The 16,172-nt window shown below is 46.8% G+C and overlaps 1 protein-coding gene and 1 long non-coding RNA gene across 9 annotated transcripts in view; both read left to right on the forward strand.

The window, feature by feature from the left end:
- Window positions 1-16,172, forward strand: part of BCAS3 (BCAS3 microtubule associated cell migration factor) — a 707,133-nt gene that overhangs the window by 616,854 nt on the left and 74,107 nt on the right. The gene's annotated exons all lie outside the window — the stretch shown is intronic.
- Window positions 6,889-9,843, forward strand: LOC126939360 (uncharacterized). Its single transcript, XR_007720366.1, has 2 exons — window positions 6,889-7,959; window positions 9,268-9,843. It is a non-coding gene; the product is annotated as an uncharacterized LOC126939360 (long non-coding RNA).

A 16,172-nucleotide genomic window follows, 5' to 3' on the forward strand; every position in this document is an offset into this window, starting at 1 on the left:
TGCCTCTTTACTGTGTGAACTTGCGCACGTTCATTAAGCTCTGTGCTCATCTGTTTAATGTGCATAATCGCTTACACTGAATTGTGGTAAGGATTAAACAAGGTAATATATGTTATGTGCTCAGAAGAGCCACTAGCTCATGAAAAGTGATCAATAATGATGGCTGCACCCAGGCACAGTGGCTCATGCCTGTAATCACAGCACTTTGGGAGGCTGAGGTGGGCAGATCACCTGAGGTCAGGAGTTCGAGACCAGCGTGGCCAACATGGTGAAACTCCATCTCTACTAAAAGTACGAAAATTAGCTGGGTGTGGTGGCAGACACCTATAATCCCAGCTACTCAGGAGGCTGAGGCATGAGAATCACTTGAACCTGGGAGGCGGAGGTTGCAGTGAGCTGAGATCACGCCACTGCGCTCCAGCCTGGGCGACAGAGCGAGGCTCCATCTCAAATAATAATAATAGTGGCTGCATTTGTCGTTCTTTCCCTGTCTTGATCCCTTGGTGGATGGTCATTGTGCAGTGGAAATGAGAGAGAATCCTGGGGGTCTGTGTGCTTCCTTCTTGTTTCACTGAATTTGGCCCCACGTCTACGTGAATGCCCTTAACCAGAGTTCTGGAACACTTCTGACTTAGGAAGCCTCAAACACCCTAGTATGTTTCCAGTTTTCCAACAGTTGAGGAAAACATGATAAAGCCCCAAAATGTGTATGTGGAAAAGCAGTGCGGTGTGAAGAATGATGTACACCTGAGTCATTTGTTGGCAACAATGTGATCTTTAGTACATTCCTTTGAATCTCTGCATCTGATCTGTAAAGATCCCATGAGCTATTTGTATTTCCTCATCAACACTTTGCTTACAAAGTACTTATTAAAGTACTTTAGTATTATAATGGTGATTTGGTTATTACTATTTATTACCTAGACTGCAGGCTTAAGTATAGCAGTTAGAGAATAGCACACTGGCCGGGCGCGGTGGCTCAAGCCTGTAATCCCAGCACTTTGGGAGACTGAGGCGGGTGGATCAGGAGGTCAGGAGCTCGAGACCATCCTAGCTAACACAGTGAAACCCCGTCTCTACTAAAAAATACAAAAAACTAGCCGGGTGAGGTGGCAGGCGCCTGTAGTCCCAGCTACTCGGGAGGCTGAGGCAGGAGAATGGTGTAAACCCGGGAGGCGGAGCTTGCAGTGAGACAAGCCTGGGCAATGTGAAGAAACCCTGTCTCTACAAAAAGTAATAAATTAGCTGGGCATGGTGGTACAGGCTTGTAGATCCTACTCGGGAGGCTGAGGCAGGAGGATCGCTTGAGCCCAGGAGCTCAAGGCTGCAGTGAGCTATGATCGCAGCACCGCACTCCAGCATGGGTGACAGAGTGAGACTCTGTCTCAAAAAAGAAAAAAACAAAGCTCTTTTCTTTAAAATATTTCTTTGAAACTAAGCCCAGAGGTACTATTACTTTTTGATCACTATTATTAATCATTCCTTAATAGAGCTTTGGATTTTTCCCTAGGTTTAACTACGCTGGTTATTTCTAATTCTTTGTGATTTTCCTGGCTTCAGGTCTTTCTAGGAACAGCTCTGGGTCTCTTGGGCCATTTGGCATCAGGGCTCCGGGCCTTTGTCCCCAGCTTCTGTGATTCTATCAGAGGTCTTTCAGTATTGACCAGAGAGTCATTCCCACTGAGTCCTTCAAGTTTCTTTTACTGCTTTCCCACCAACCGCAGAATGAGAAAAGGATGGGCCGGGCGCGGTGGCTCAAGCCTGTAATCCCAGCACTTTGGGAGGCTGAGACAGGCGGATCACAAGGTCAGGAGATCGAGACCATCCTGGCTAACACAGTGAAACCGTGTCTCTACTAAAAAATGCAAACAAAAACTAGCCAGGCAAGGTGGCGGGCGCCTGTAGTCTCAGCTACTCGGGAGGCTGAGGCAGGAGAATGGCGTAAACCTGGGAGGCGGAGCTTGCAGTGAGCCGGGATCTGGCCACTGCACTCCAGTCTGGGCGACAGAGCCAGACTCCGTCTCAAAAAAAAAAAAAAAAAAAAAAAAAAAAAAGAATGAGGAAAGGATGACTGAAGTGAAGAGCCTAGCCTAGTGCCAGCCCAACTTGGGACTTGCTGAACATTGGTTTCTAGCCCTGTGGCCCCAGAATACCCCACAGTTACACCTCAGCTGTGGGTTCCTCTGGTACTGTTCCCCAGAAAGATATTTTTCTGCCAATTTTAATTTACTTTTTGGGGAACCAAAAAAACTACCTGTAATTTTTCCTGTCTACTTTTACTAGAGTTTACTAGAGTTTTCTTCAAGTTCCTTGAGCGTAATCTCAGAAAAGAATCTAACCCATGTTTTCTTTTTCCCATTGCATTTACTACAGTTACAACAATAATAAATGTTGAATTAACTTTCTCTAGCTTTTAGCCAACATGTAAGTTACTCCCCTTTAAACTCTGTCTTCTGTGTTCGGTGTCTCTATGTAAAATAGGAATAATCCCAATCTTCTCAATGAGATTTTACCAAAATAAATCAGTGTTCAGAAATAAAAGGAGCTATATAAATCTGAGACACTGTAGCGAGGCCTCTTACTAATTTTATATCCAAGTGCTCTACATAAAATTACTTTTTCCGAAGTGTTCTAGAAAGGGTTACATTCCTGAGTAAGGTCTTAATGGCCAGTTCAAGAAATAATCAAGTTAAGTGTATTTAATTCATACTTTTAATTCATTTTTTTGGTAATACCTTCTGTTAGACACTTCCATATGACCTATGTCAAATGCACAGCAAAACATCTGATATATGATTATAGACCTAACACAAATAATGTTATGTGAGCAACCCCAAACAGTACACCTTGACAATGTGGAGACTCAGATTTTCCAAGCACTCATTAAATTGAGCAGAGAAATAATCTATTTCATCCAATAACCTTTTGTTTTATGTATGTAGAAAACCTTTATCAGAGAGCTGTATGTGGACCTCCTAAAAAGGGACCTGGGAATTCGGGTCGGAAACTAGACCAGCCAGGCGATGGAGTTCATGCATCCCAGCGCTGTAAACAACAGCGTGGGCACAACTGGCCAAGCCCTGGAAGTGCGGCCAAGTGTGTGGGGACTCCTGATGTTGTTGTTTATGGCGTCTGGCAAATATTTCTACCCAAACCTTCAGCTAGTTTACAGCATTTCATTTTACAGCCCATCATGATGACAGTAACCAACCCCAGAAAAACATCAGCAAGCATTAGCAGCCATAGTGTTGGAAGATGAATGTGACCCCAGCGACCTCCATTCCACCCCCCAACTCCCATCCCACTCCCACTCCATCCCCCTCACCACCCCCTCTAGTGTCCAGTGAATTTCTGTAGCCAAAGTGGTTGCCACGGGTCTTGGGTCAAAGGAGGATATTTGGAGGAATTTTTCTAAACACATGCATACAAATGTTGAGAAATAGCACTCTAAAAAGCAGGAGTCATACACAGACCCCAGCCCTTCTCGGTGAGTAAGACAAAAGGCAGCATGATCTATAAATATGGTAAAGTGTCTTGAAACGATGAGTCTGCAGAGGCAGGGCGGGTGGGGGTGGTTAAGAGAAGGCAGGAGGAAGACAACAATTACATATTAAGTTGCATTGGTTAAGAACAGAAAAATATAACTTGGCACAAGTTCCCATACTGGCCTTTTAGAACGGATTGGTCTGTAACACCATACTAAGTCTGTTTTCTATCAGTGATTCCTAGCCAGCTTATTAAACAGATTTATACAATGAAAGAATCTCATAACAGAAACATTCACCTTCTTTATTACTTGGCATTATTTATGGTTTGAGTTTTTTCAGCTACTTTTTTATGCACTGGAATCTGCCAACATTATACTTACAAAGTTTATGTACCAAAGTATAAGTAGGTTGGGAGAATATTACATGTGTCTCCTCTACCCAGCAGAGGCTCTGAGGACCTATCTGTCCCCTCCTCTGAGTGTCTTTGGCATGTAATCCTCTTTCTTTCAGGAGTCCTTGATTCTTGACTGAAACAAGGGTTAGTTCCCTACCCCCATGCCCCTCAAGGAGCAATCCTTCTTTCAGTCTTGGATTTAGTGACAGGGAAAAAAGAACCTTAGCTCATGTGAGGCTGTGCATAAGGGAATTAAATAACTCTCTACTGATTTGCAAACACCTCAAAATTGTCAATATGGAAAAGAGACCCATAGTCCCCTTTTGTCCTCCCCATTCATTCTAGGGTAATAAGGGCTGGTGGAGAGGCGGTGTCCATTTTTTGACAGAACTGGTATGGGCAGAAGAGCATGCCTGAGTACTGAACACTACAGTGTCACTCCCCATGTTGCCATGCTGTAGAAGAGCATGCAGGAAGCTACCGACAAGGGTGTAACTGTGGACCTGAAGTGGACATCAGGGAGGTCGTGGCAGTGCGGCCCTGATCCTTCGCTGCCTCACTTGCCTTCTGCTTCCCAGCTTCACCATAGCTGGGAAGAATATTTTGGTTTGTTTGTTTTCCCTGAGAAAGAACAGTGTCTATCTTGGGTATTGCCTCCTTTCCTGAAGTGTGTTCTCCTTCCCAGGGAAAACACACACATCCAGAAGGTACTCTGAGCAAAGCCTGGAACTGGACAGATGGCCCAGGGTCTTTGGGATTGCAGAACAGCCGCTGTGGAAAAGTAGTGGCCTGTTTATGGGCTGAGGAGGCAGGACAGGGTGACAAGAGGGAGCCTGAGAGCCTCCCGTGAATCTGTCTGCACGCTTTTGAGAAGAAGCCCATGAAGTCAAATGGCAGCTTGTTTAAGGAAGCCATGAACTAGCAAATGTAGTTAAAGATGAAGGGGTAAAATGAAGGGAAACGCTTATGCTTAAAGCAGTTTTCCTTTGAAAAACTACAGCATTTAGGCTACCAGGTTGTGTTTTCTTAATAGGAAGCCATATCCTAGCCATGTGGCAAGAATTAGTCATTGCCTTCCATATGGTTAGTAATAATAAATGTAAGAATTTAGAGGCTAATGAATCAGTGGGAGTTGGTATGGGTTTGCTGGGTGAATGAATCAAAGGTGATCCCCTCTTTCTCCCTGCTTCCATCTTTCTAGTCCTTTCCTCCTGCTATGCTTTTATGCTTATGAGCTTCCATCTCTGGCCCACTAACCCCTATTTTGAAGGATCCTTTGAATAATCTGGAAGGAGACCATCTAAAGAACTCTGGCTGGGTACAGTGGCTCACACCTGTAATCCCAGCACTCTGGGAGGCCGCGGCAGGTGGATCATCTGAGGTCAGGAGTTTGAGACCAGCCTGGCCAACATGGTGAAACCCCGTCTCTACTAAAAATACAAAAATTAGCCAGGCGTGGTGGCACACACCTGTAATCCCAGCTACTTGGGAGGCTGAAGCAGGAGAATCGCTTGAACCCGAGAGGTGGAGGTTGCAGTGAGCCGAGATCGTGCCATTGCACTCTAGCCTGGGTGACAGAGTGAGACTCTGTCTCCAAAAAAAAAAAAAAGAAAGAAAAAAAAAGAAAAGAAAAGAAAAAAGAACTCTCAAATCTCTCTCTAGCCTGCATGCGAATCATCTCCCAGAAACTAATCTGTCCCCCTGAGCCCAGTATTAAGCCAAGCTATGAACCAAAAATTAGAGGCGTGAGAGGCATGAAGGGGGCAGGCCTCTGTGCCCCGCCCTCCTAGAGCTCACCGTCTGGTGCTAGAGACTGATGTGTAAACAGATTATCATAGTGATAAAAACCATGATAGAAAAAGGAAGACCAGTTCTTTTGGCGTGTGTGTGTAGGGGAGGCTCTGGGAGGCAGGTAGAGTGCCAGTGAGGATCTTCTATGACATGAATAGCTGCTGAGCTCAGGAGATAAGAATTTGGAGCTGGAGCAGTTCACTTCAACTTTAAATCCCAACCCTGTCTCTTAATAGCTGTGTCACTTTGAGCAAGTTACTTACCTCTCTGTGCCTCGGTTTCTTCATGTGTAAAATAGTATACCTACATCCTCGGGTTCCTGTGAGAATTCAATGAGTTAATATGTGTGGAACACTTAGAATACTGCCTGCCCCGAAAATTACTGCTTGGCAGTAAATGCTATGTAGATGTTACTTTAAAATTATTATTATTTTCACATATCTTGTGTGAATGTGCCTAAATATGATATGTATATATTTTTCCTTTTAAAAGTTTGAGATCATACTATACAGAGAGCCCAACTTACTCTCCGTGTCAGCACATGTAGGTGTTCCTTAAGACTAATTTAAAACCATCTTTCTTTTGAAAAACTTTCCACCCTCATCAGAGATTGGAGAGTCTATGTGAGGGCACCTCTCCAAGATTGGATCTTGCTGTGGTTGATGGAGTTACATCCTTCACAGCACAGTCCAAATTAAAGATCTCTAGTCAGGCTGTTTGGTCTGTGAAACATTCGGATATTTGTTTTTTAAATCCATATTAGGATATGTTATTCAGTGTTTGGAGAAATTAGTATGTACTAATTTCTAGGCTGCTTGAAGAACTTGGGAGGTAAATTGTTGCTCTTAAGTCCCCTTAAAATATAGGGCAGAGGCCGGGTGCGGTGGCTCACGCCTGTAATCCCAGCACTTTGGGAGGCCAAGGCGGGCAGATCACGAGGTCAGGAGATCGAGACCATCCTGGCTAACACAGTAAAACCCTGTCTCTACTAAAAATATAAAAAATTAATTTGGTGTGGTGGCGGGTGCCTGTAGTCCCAGCTACTCAGAAGGCTGAGGCAGGAGAATCGCTTGAACCTGGGAGGTGGAGGTTGTAGTAAGTTGAGATCACACCACTGCACTCCAGCCTGGGCGACAGAGCGAGACTCCGTTAAAAAAAAAAAAAAATATATATATATATATATATATATATGGCAGAAGGGATCTTGGCACCCTGTGTTGAAGAGATACGTTTTTAAGTCAGGTGTAACGTAAGTAGGTCACGCCACATCTCAACCTCATAAGGCTGTACTTCTGCAGATTGTTGTGGCTTCTGGGTGTCCTGTTAGAAACAAAGCAGGAAGGGAGAATCATTTGATCTCTTGATCCTAAAATGTGGGCCCTAGGCTGTCAGGAAGAGGTGCTGGCCCTTGTCGAGTCCCAGTGTTCTCCCTCATTCACCCGCTAGGTGACAGTGGATCCAACTCTCCATAAGCCAGTCTGGGATTCTGCATATTGTGGTTATTTGCTGTCTATAGAGGGGTCTATTAGACAGGTCTCTCCAAGGAAGGGAAAGGGAGCAAGGAGTCGCGGGGGTATAGGCTCAGAGGGGCTAGCAAGTCCAGCAGATGCCAGTTCTCCCGAAAGACAGGTCCCCTGTGTGACTCACATCTGGTACTGAAGTGGCTGGAGCACTTGGCACACCGCAAATTGACACTGACCTTGGCCATGCTGTTGGAGTAATTGGACTTTCAGGATGGACTCCCTGAACAATCTTGCCACTGTGACTGGCACAAACAGGCTTTTCTTTAGCAGCAGACGTTCATGTCTTCTTGCTCCAACTTTTTTTTCTTGAACAAACATATGTATTGTGGCCAATGCAAGGAAAAATCCTACTCACCATTTTGATCTGAGTTGCTTCTGTCCTGGAACAATAGTCTAGTGTACCAGGGGCCCCCGGGATGCTGGTTTCCATGCCCTGGTCTAGTTTTATGAATCTCCTTGGAAGACCCTAAGGGCCAGGAAGCCATCCGTATTTCTGCAGGGCCCCCTACCACCATCAGGGACATCAGTGGCTCTGTATCTGACTGCCAGAGCTTGAGCTTCAGCAGTAGCCTTGGGGTCAGGACTGGTTACAATCAAAGAGCTTGCTAGGTACCTGCCCTTTCTCCCACAGGATGGCCTCTTCACAACTTAAGTGGGCATAACCGAACACTTGCATTCCCCTTTGAGCATCCACCTCACTCAGGTGGAGGAAATGTGTCTCCAAGCACTGCCAGCCTGTGAATAAGCACTTTCCAAGTGCCAGGTACAAAGTTAGACATTTCCCATCTTTCACCTCGTTGATCTCCTCAAAATCCCATGAGGTTTTTAATCACTGACTCAGTAGCATTGATTGAGAAACCTACTCCGTGTTAGGCTTAGACTACAACATAGCGATGACCAAAACAGTCTTTGGATTCATGGCGATTACTGCCAGGTAGAGGAAGCGAATGCTGTTATTTCGCTCGGAGAGGAAACTAAGGTTCAAAGAACCAATACTTTCTCAGTGCCATACAACTGGTAAAGGGTGTGGCCACGATTTCAACGCCATGATTCTACTCCAAAGACTGCCCTCCCTCCACCGTGCTCTACTACCTTCCTATAGGCAGCTTAATCTGCGGTTCTACTTAAAATATGAGGAAACATCTGGAATATTAGTTTTCAACCACATTTCAGACACACAAAGTGGAGCCTAAGGAATAGCCCAGTTGGTTCTTCTCTGAGAGCGGGTAAGAGTAGAAAAGAATTGCTGATCTCAAGCATTTTGTTACCAGAATAACCCCACAGGAGAGGCCTGGCTGAACTGGGATTTGTGTGGGCCAGACAACGTAGGGGATTTATTTCCAAGGCTGGAGGACAGAGCTTGGACTCGGGTCCAGCTCGGCGTCCTCCCTCGGGTCCGGCTCGCTGAAGAGGTACAGCATCTGGAGGAGGACTTTCCGGCCAGGGTACAGCTCCTCAGGGCCCAGGCAGTTAACGATTAAACAAGAAGCAGCCTTTGGCTACAAACCTAATGGTTTGGGTTCCAGGGCACAGGATAAAAATACACAACTGGAAAGGCAAGCTCCCAATTAAGTGGAAGAGCTCAAGCAAGAGATGTTTCAATGCCGTGGAGCCAGTGACCACACGCGGGCCTGCTGTCTCCTCCGCCAGCCCCACTCGCCCGGCCCCATACTTAGTGCTGGCTCCAGAGTCTCGTAGGGGAAGCCGGCTGGCAGCACACAGGCTTCTCCATTCAAAGAAAATCTTACTTCCCTTCTGCCCAACAGTTTATCTTGCTTGGCATCTTCATATAGTAGAATGCCAGAACTGGAAGGGGCTTAGGGATCATCTAGCCTAGTCCAGCTCCCTGGTTTGATGCTTTAGAAACCGAGGCACACACAGGGGAAGTGACTTGAACAGAGTCACCTTGTCAGTTCGTGGCAGGGAGGAGGTTCACGTTTTGATCTTCTAATGTCCACATTGTCTTCTCCTCCCTTTGTACTAAGCTGGCACCGTTAGCAGCCTGCCGGTTGCACCTCTTCCTTTTGCTCCCACAAACCTAAAAGCCCTTGGTCCTTCTCTTCTTTTACAGGAAAGGATACTGAGGCAGGGAGTGTAAACAGCGCCCACAGAGCTGACAAGTACAGATGCCAGAAAGGGAACCACAGAATCCCGCCCAGCAGGCCTGGGCCTTCACCATCTGACCGCATTCCCTCTCTAAGAACATGTTGTGGGAGGACTGAATTTGGCCTCCTTTGAGCTCTAAGCCTGCAACAGCCCTCCTAATGACTCTACAGTTCCTGGCTTCCTCTTGCCACTGACTTTCCCCTCCACCGCTGCCTGGGACAACCTTACAGCTACAGTGACTTTGAGTCTTGCCAAGACAAGCCCAATAGTTACTTTCAGACTCAAGTGCTTGCCAAGCCTGAAATAGTAATTGCCTGAAGGGTTCCAAAAAGCTGGGCTTTATCTGCAACAGAGACTTTAGTAAATCAAAACACAGGTCTTATCTCCCTATTCTCTCCCCTCTGTTGTGTGGTCTCCTAAATGAAAAATGTTACCTAATTGCCTAAAACAGCTGGCTTGATGTTTAATTACTTCAGCTTGCTAACCTGATATTCTGGGCCAATAAACTATACATGGGGAGTGGATAATGCTCTTTACAGATCGGACTTGTCCAGGTTTCCTTTGTGAGAAGTGTTGATTTCAGCCACCAGAGGGAATTCCAAATTTGAATGCTCTTAGCAGTTGCCGCGCTTGTCTGATGTTGGAACTCCTCTTCACCCATCTGAGGAACAGGGTGCCTGGAAAATGCTTGAATCTTCTCCCCAGCATTCCAGCTGCAGGCCCCTCCACACACCACACTGCTCAGCATGCACTCCCTTTTCTTTTTTTTTTTTTTTTTTGAGATGGAGTCTCGCTCTGTCACCTAGGCTAGAATGCAGTGGTGCGATCTCGGCCCACTGCAACCTCCACCTCCAGGTTTAAGTGATTCTTGTACCTCAGCCTCCGGGTAGCTGGGATTACAAGCACCCACCACCATGCCCGGTTAATTTTGTATTTTTAGTAGAGACAAGGTTTCACCATGTTGGCCCGGATGGTCTTGAACTCCTGACCTCAGGGGATCCACCTGCCTCAGCCTCCCAAAGTGCTGAGATTACAGGTGTGAGCCACAGCGGCCAGCCAATGCGCTCCTGTTCTGAGACGTTGGAGGGCACGCAGAGAAGTCTCAGAGCGGACGCTAGCTGGCAGCGGTGCCATTGCTCTTGCCTCAGGCTTCCTAGAGCAAAGAAGCCCATGGAAGAGGCTGCACAGCATGGTTAATTGGCAAAGCCCAGGTATGGGCCAGTGAGCCCCAGTGAGGCTGGGGTGCCTCTTCGTGTCCCAAGGACTCTGCAGCCTCAGCCTCACCCCTCAATGCTTCCCCATGTGGGTCCTGGAATCTGACCAGGCTGACTGACCCCTGTTTCATGCCCCATGCCTTTGCTGGTACTGATCCCTGAGATGTCCCCTGACATGCCCCTCACCCAGCACCTCTGCCCTCCTATCTGCCTCCACATGCTGCTGCTTCCCCTTCACGGCTCCCCTGCAGTAGCACACCTCTGCACAGCTTTCCTCTTTACTCCTAGCCAGGCTCAGAGGGACCCGCAACTGACACCCTAAAGTCACCTCCATTGTCCACCCACCTACTTCTCTATCTCAGTGAACCTCTTTAGGACCAGGATTTTCCCTTTTCATTTGTGTTCTCCAGTGTCTAGGATAGTGACCATCTATAGCAGGTGCTGGCCAGGTGTGGTGGCTCACGCCTTTAATCCCAGCATTTTGGGAGGTGGAGGCGGGTGGATCACCTGAGGTCAGGAGTTTGAGACCAGCCCGGCCAACATGGTGAAACTCCATCTCTACTAAAAATTACAAAATTAGCCGGGCATGGTGGCATGTGCCTGTCATGCCAGCTACTCAGGAGGCTGTGGCAGGAGAATCACCTCAGCCCAGGAGGTGGAGGTTGCAGTGAGCCGGGATCACACCACTGCACTCCAGCATGGGTGATAGAGTGAGACTCCATCTCAAAATAATAATAATAATAGTAATAGTAATATAGCAGGTACTTAGTAAATGTGTGCTGAATGTGGGTTTTGTTTTTATTGTTTTTTTTTTGTTTGTTTTTTTTTTTTTTTGAGACGGAGTCTCGCTCTGTCACCCAGGCTGGAGTGCAGTGGCCAGATCTCAGGTCACTGCAAGCTCTGCCCCCCGGGTTTACACCATTCTCCTGCCTCAGCCTCTTGAGTAGCTGAGACTACAGGCACCCGCCACCACGCCCGGCTAGTTTTTTGTATTTTTTAGTAGAGACGGGGTTTCACCGTGTTAGCCAGGATGGTCTCGATCTCCTGACCTTGTGATCCGCCCATCTCAGCCTCCCAAAGTGCTGGGATTACAGGCTTGAGCCACCACACCTGGCCTGATGTGGGTATTTTTTAAGGAAAGCCTAAGATGTCATTCTTAGAGCAGCAGAAGAGATAATTTTCATGCCCCATGCCTTTGTTGGTACTGGTCCCTGAGATTTCCCCTGACATGCCCCTCACCCAGCACCTCTGCCTTCCCATCTGCCTCCACATACCACTGCTTCCCCTCCATGGCTCCCTGCAGTAGCACACCTCTGCACAGCTTTCCTCTTTGCTCCTAGGGAGGCTCAGAGGGGCCCGCAACTGGTACCTGATAAAATAAAGGAAAGGCTACAGGGAGGGAGAGAGGGAAGGAGAAGGGTGAAATAAAAGGAAAAGAAGAGGTATGTTCTTCGGAAAAGAAATCCACGCCCTCGGAATGATGTGGCCCCTTCTCTTTTTAGTCAAACATCTGCTTGACTGTGTGTGCTGTGCTAGATTCCTCGGGGTCATGTACAATCATTCCTGCCATGGAGGTTTATTAAATTAGCAGTTTCAATTTAAATCATGTTTAGCTGTTTCCCCACTAAGGAATTCCTCGTGTATTTGATCGATTTGTGTGAGACGCTAACTCCAGCCATTGCCAGCCCTTCTGTAAAATGGCTACTATATGATCCAGAATTCCCTCTCACCTCAGACACTGATGGTACCATTAGAGTTTAGGAGGCTTAAACAGTTCCGAGATAGGCGTAGCATATACAAAAATTCCGTTCACTGCTTTGTTTTAAAAGTGTAGGGTCCTAAAGAGTAGTGTCTTCTCTCCAAATTTAGTATACTTATATATTATATCCATTATATTATATTTAGCTCTTATGCCCTAGGTATTTGATCAATTTGAGCATTTCATTGCCAGGCTTTTAAGAGACCCCTGCTCCGTGTCTTCTTGCTATCTTCACTGGCTTGAGACAAAGTGGAAAGGCTAGGGAGAGAGAGGGGACTCCTCCAGAGCCCACCTGCGACACACAATATACAGTATGATAGGATAAAACAATGTAAAGGCACGCTTCCTAAGTAACAGGTCATATGCTTTCATTATTTCATCTACTGGTAGTGTATTGCCTTTATTGGGAAAAAGGCTTTTCCCAAACACCTGCTTTGTAGGGCTGGGCTGAGTCAGGCCGGGCGAACCAGACAATTCCTGGTGTTTGGGGCATGGACCAGGAATGTACAGCTCATGGCAACATGCAGGGCTTCATTGACGGTGGGGTGAAGTCACTCTAGGAGAGGGCTCGGCATAGAGACCTGGGTCAGTGAGGTAGTAGCACCATTAGGGGCAACTGGCAGTGAGGCCTCAATAGCACCTTGAGAATCCCGTGAGACCCCTTTGGGTGGGATGAGAGCGTAGTAGTTGGCAGGGTAAGTAGGGCACAGTTGTTCCTAAGAACTGAAGCCCATCAAGGCAGGGGCCCAATACCCAGATTGGGGAACTTGTCCTCAGGGATAGGACAGAAGCCTAGTAATTAGAGCAGAGACACAGAGCCAGCCAAGGGCCCTGCCGCGGGAGGCCTGATGTGGAATCTCCTCCCCGTTAGCCACCTAAGGGCAGACTAGAACAGAGGTCCCTGGTGAGGTCTGTGGGTGGGGATCCAGGAAGAGCCGGAACGAAGGCCACGCGCAAGGCTGTTCTGGCAGGCCTGGTGTGTAGGACCAACAGTGAAGGCACAGCAAGAACAGGGTTTGTGCTGCAGGTGTCCAGGCTGTGCAGGAAGCAGGGCCAGAGGCTGCCTCTGCTGCTAGAGCTACGTGCCCGCTCCTCGGCTCCTCCCCGCCACCATCACACCAGGAGTCAGGGCCCTGGGAGGTGACTAGAACACACCAAAAAAGGATGGCTAGGACTGTTTCTCTGCAAGGTGGAATCAGCTCTTCATTTAAGATGTAAACTGTGGCCAGAAGTTACTGAGGGTTCTACAGGTGACGTCCATCTAGGCAGGAATAGAAGTTCCAGAATTAACTGACTTTTCTCAGTTGGAAACTTTCTTGTCAGCTCCAGAATCTACGGTGTCCTGTCTGCACTCCTTGGTGGTGATGGCGCAGCAGCCCTCTCCTCTCCTGTCTTCCCTGCCTACTGTTACAACCAAATGTAGTCTTTCTTGAAGACGGCACCATCTCCCTCTCCCAGTGACATCAGCAGCCCCTCCTCCCCTCCCCCAATTGACAAATGTGGGCATTTTGAAGTGTCTCATGGCATTAACAAGGGACACACCACTTAATCACGGGTGGAACTGCCAACAGATGAAGGGTTATTTCCCATGTTCCTCCCCACCCCGCAGTGAGGCAGCAACCTTGTGTTGGGGTTTCTGAAGAGCATTCCTGCTCTCAGGACATGTGCTATTTCCAACCAGAGTTGTCCCCCTGCAACTTTCTGCTAGGGTTAGCAGTTTCGTCTCCCATTATTAGAGTCCAGCTGGAGTGTCTTTGAAGTTGGTCCCATCATGTTAAATGTTAACTGTCATTTCTCTTGGCCCTTGCTGGAGAGTGCTTTCCTTCCCGTTGGTATGATAATAGCCGCAGCTATATTGGCCATGTGCTAGCTGACCACCTCAGCACATGCTTTCACTCCCGGAGTAACATAGAAGGAGCTTTGTACTGTGCATCGTGAAACTTGGGTTTTGACCTGGTTCTGCCAGGATGCCATGTGATCTTGAGCAAGTTCATTCTCTTCTCTGATCCTCATTTTTCTGCTCTGTACAAATCTGGGTAAGGGCTAGAGGATTTCTTTTTTTTCGGTTTTTTTGTTTTTGTTTTTTTTTGAGATGGAGTCTCGCTCTGTCGCCCAGGCTGGAGTGCAGCGGCCGGATCTCAGCTCACTGCAAGCTCCGCCTCCCGGGTTCACGCCATTCTCCTGCCTCAGCCTCCCAAGTAGCTGGAACTACAGGCACTCGCCACCTCGCCCGGCTAGTTTTTTTGTATTTTTTTAGTAGAGACGGGGTTTCACCATGTTAGTCAGGATGGTCTCGATCTCCTGACCTCGTGATCCGCCTGTTTCGGCCTCCCAAAGTGCTGGGATTGCAGGCTTGAGCCACCGGGCCCGGCCAGGCTAGAGGATTTCTGAAGCCCTTCCACTTCTAAGTCTGTGATTCCAAGATTGGGAGAATGCACAGTTATTCGTAACTCCTTTTTCTCCCTCTGCCCTGGGCCTAGGCCCCTCGCTACAGTGCTTCTCCACATGCTGATCCCAGTAGGCAGCCAGGGTCGGGGAATACTAGCAATATGTAGAGAGCTCAGGGTCATTCTGACCCTTTGAATTTGAAATCCTCAGAGAGCTTTCTATTCTAATAAAAGGGCATAATCTTGGTGATATGACACCCCCTACATTAAACTCCATTATATTAAGGAAACCTTAGAACTCAGATGGACAGTCTAGCTTGATAATTTACAATTCTATTGGGATTAGTATGAGGAATAATTATATCTATTTATTTATCCCACTGTCAGAATGTTCACTCTAGATTTTCATATTGTCTCTGTCACTGAAAATTATAATTAATATGTCAAATGTATTGATCATATTTTTATAAAATTTGCTTGATATGCTATAGAGGCTTTTTTCTTTTCTTTTCTTTTTTTATAATATATCACAAGATTAAATTCAAAAGTTTGCCAGGACATCTAGGTCTGTTTAAGAGATTTTTTTTTCCTGAATAAACCACAATTTTTTGATGACTTGTCATTTTGACATCAACTAAAGTAATTTCTTTTCTCCTTAGTGCAGAACTGTATCTCTTTTAGCTTTTGGTCAGACTCAGTAGCTATAATGACATTAGACTAAGAAGTAGTATGTATCTTTGAGGTTAGATTTTAAATTTCCTTTGTGCATAAACTCACAATTTTTCATAAAATAGTCTTTTTTCTTTTTCCTTCTTTCTTTTTTTTTTTTTTTTTTTTTTTTTGAGATAGAGTCTTGCTCTGTTGCCCAGGCTGGAGTGTAGTGGCACAATCTCAGCTCACTGCAAACTCTGCCTCCTGGGTTCAAGCATTCTCCTACCTCAGCCTCTCAAGTAGCTGGGATTACAGGCTTCTGCCACCACACCCAGGTAATTTTTCTATTTTTAGTAGACACCGGGTTTTGCCATGTTTGCCAGGCTGGTCTCAAAGTCCTCCCCTCAGGTGATCCGCCCACCTCGGCCTCCCGAAGTACTGGGATTACAGGTGTGAGCCATGGTGCCCGGCCAGAATAGTCTTTTTCTATGCATTTATTATGAGAACTTTTCAAGTGGAATTTGAACTCAAGTCTCTTTTACTCCACAGCCCAGTTTTTCCTTCTGCATCAGATGGTCCATTCCTAGACAGTGGCACTATGAACCAAAAGATCGGGGTTCCTCACTCATCCCTTGGACTCTTAGCTAAGGAATATGGCGAAAGAATATATTCAACTGTAGGCTGGGTGTGGTGGCTCACACCTGTAATCCCAGCACTTTGGGAGGCCGAGGTGGGTGGATCACAAGGTCAGGAGATTGAGACCATCCTGGCTAACATGGTGAAACCCCATCTCTACAAAAAATACAAAAAAATTAGCCAGGCGTGGTGGCGGGCGCCTGTAGTCCCAGCTACTTGGGAG

This window comes from Macaca thibetana, chromosome 16, assembly GCF_024542745.1.
Source record: "Macaca thibetana thibetana isolate TM-01 chromosome 16, ASM2454274v1, whole genome shotgun sequence".
In the NCBI taxonomy this organism is placed as follows: domain Eukaryota; kingdom Metazoa; phylum Chordata; class Mammalia; order Primates; family Cercopithecidae; genus Macaca; species Macaca thibetana.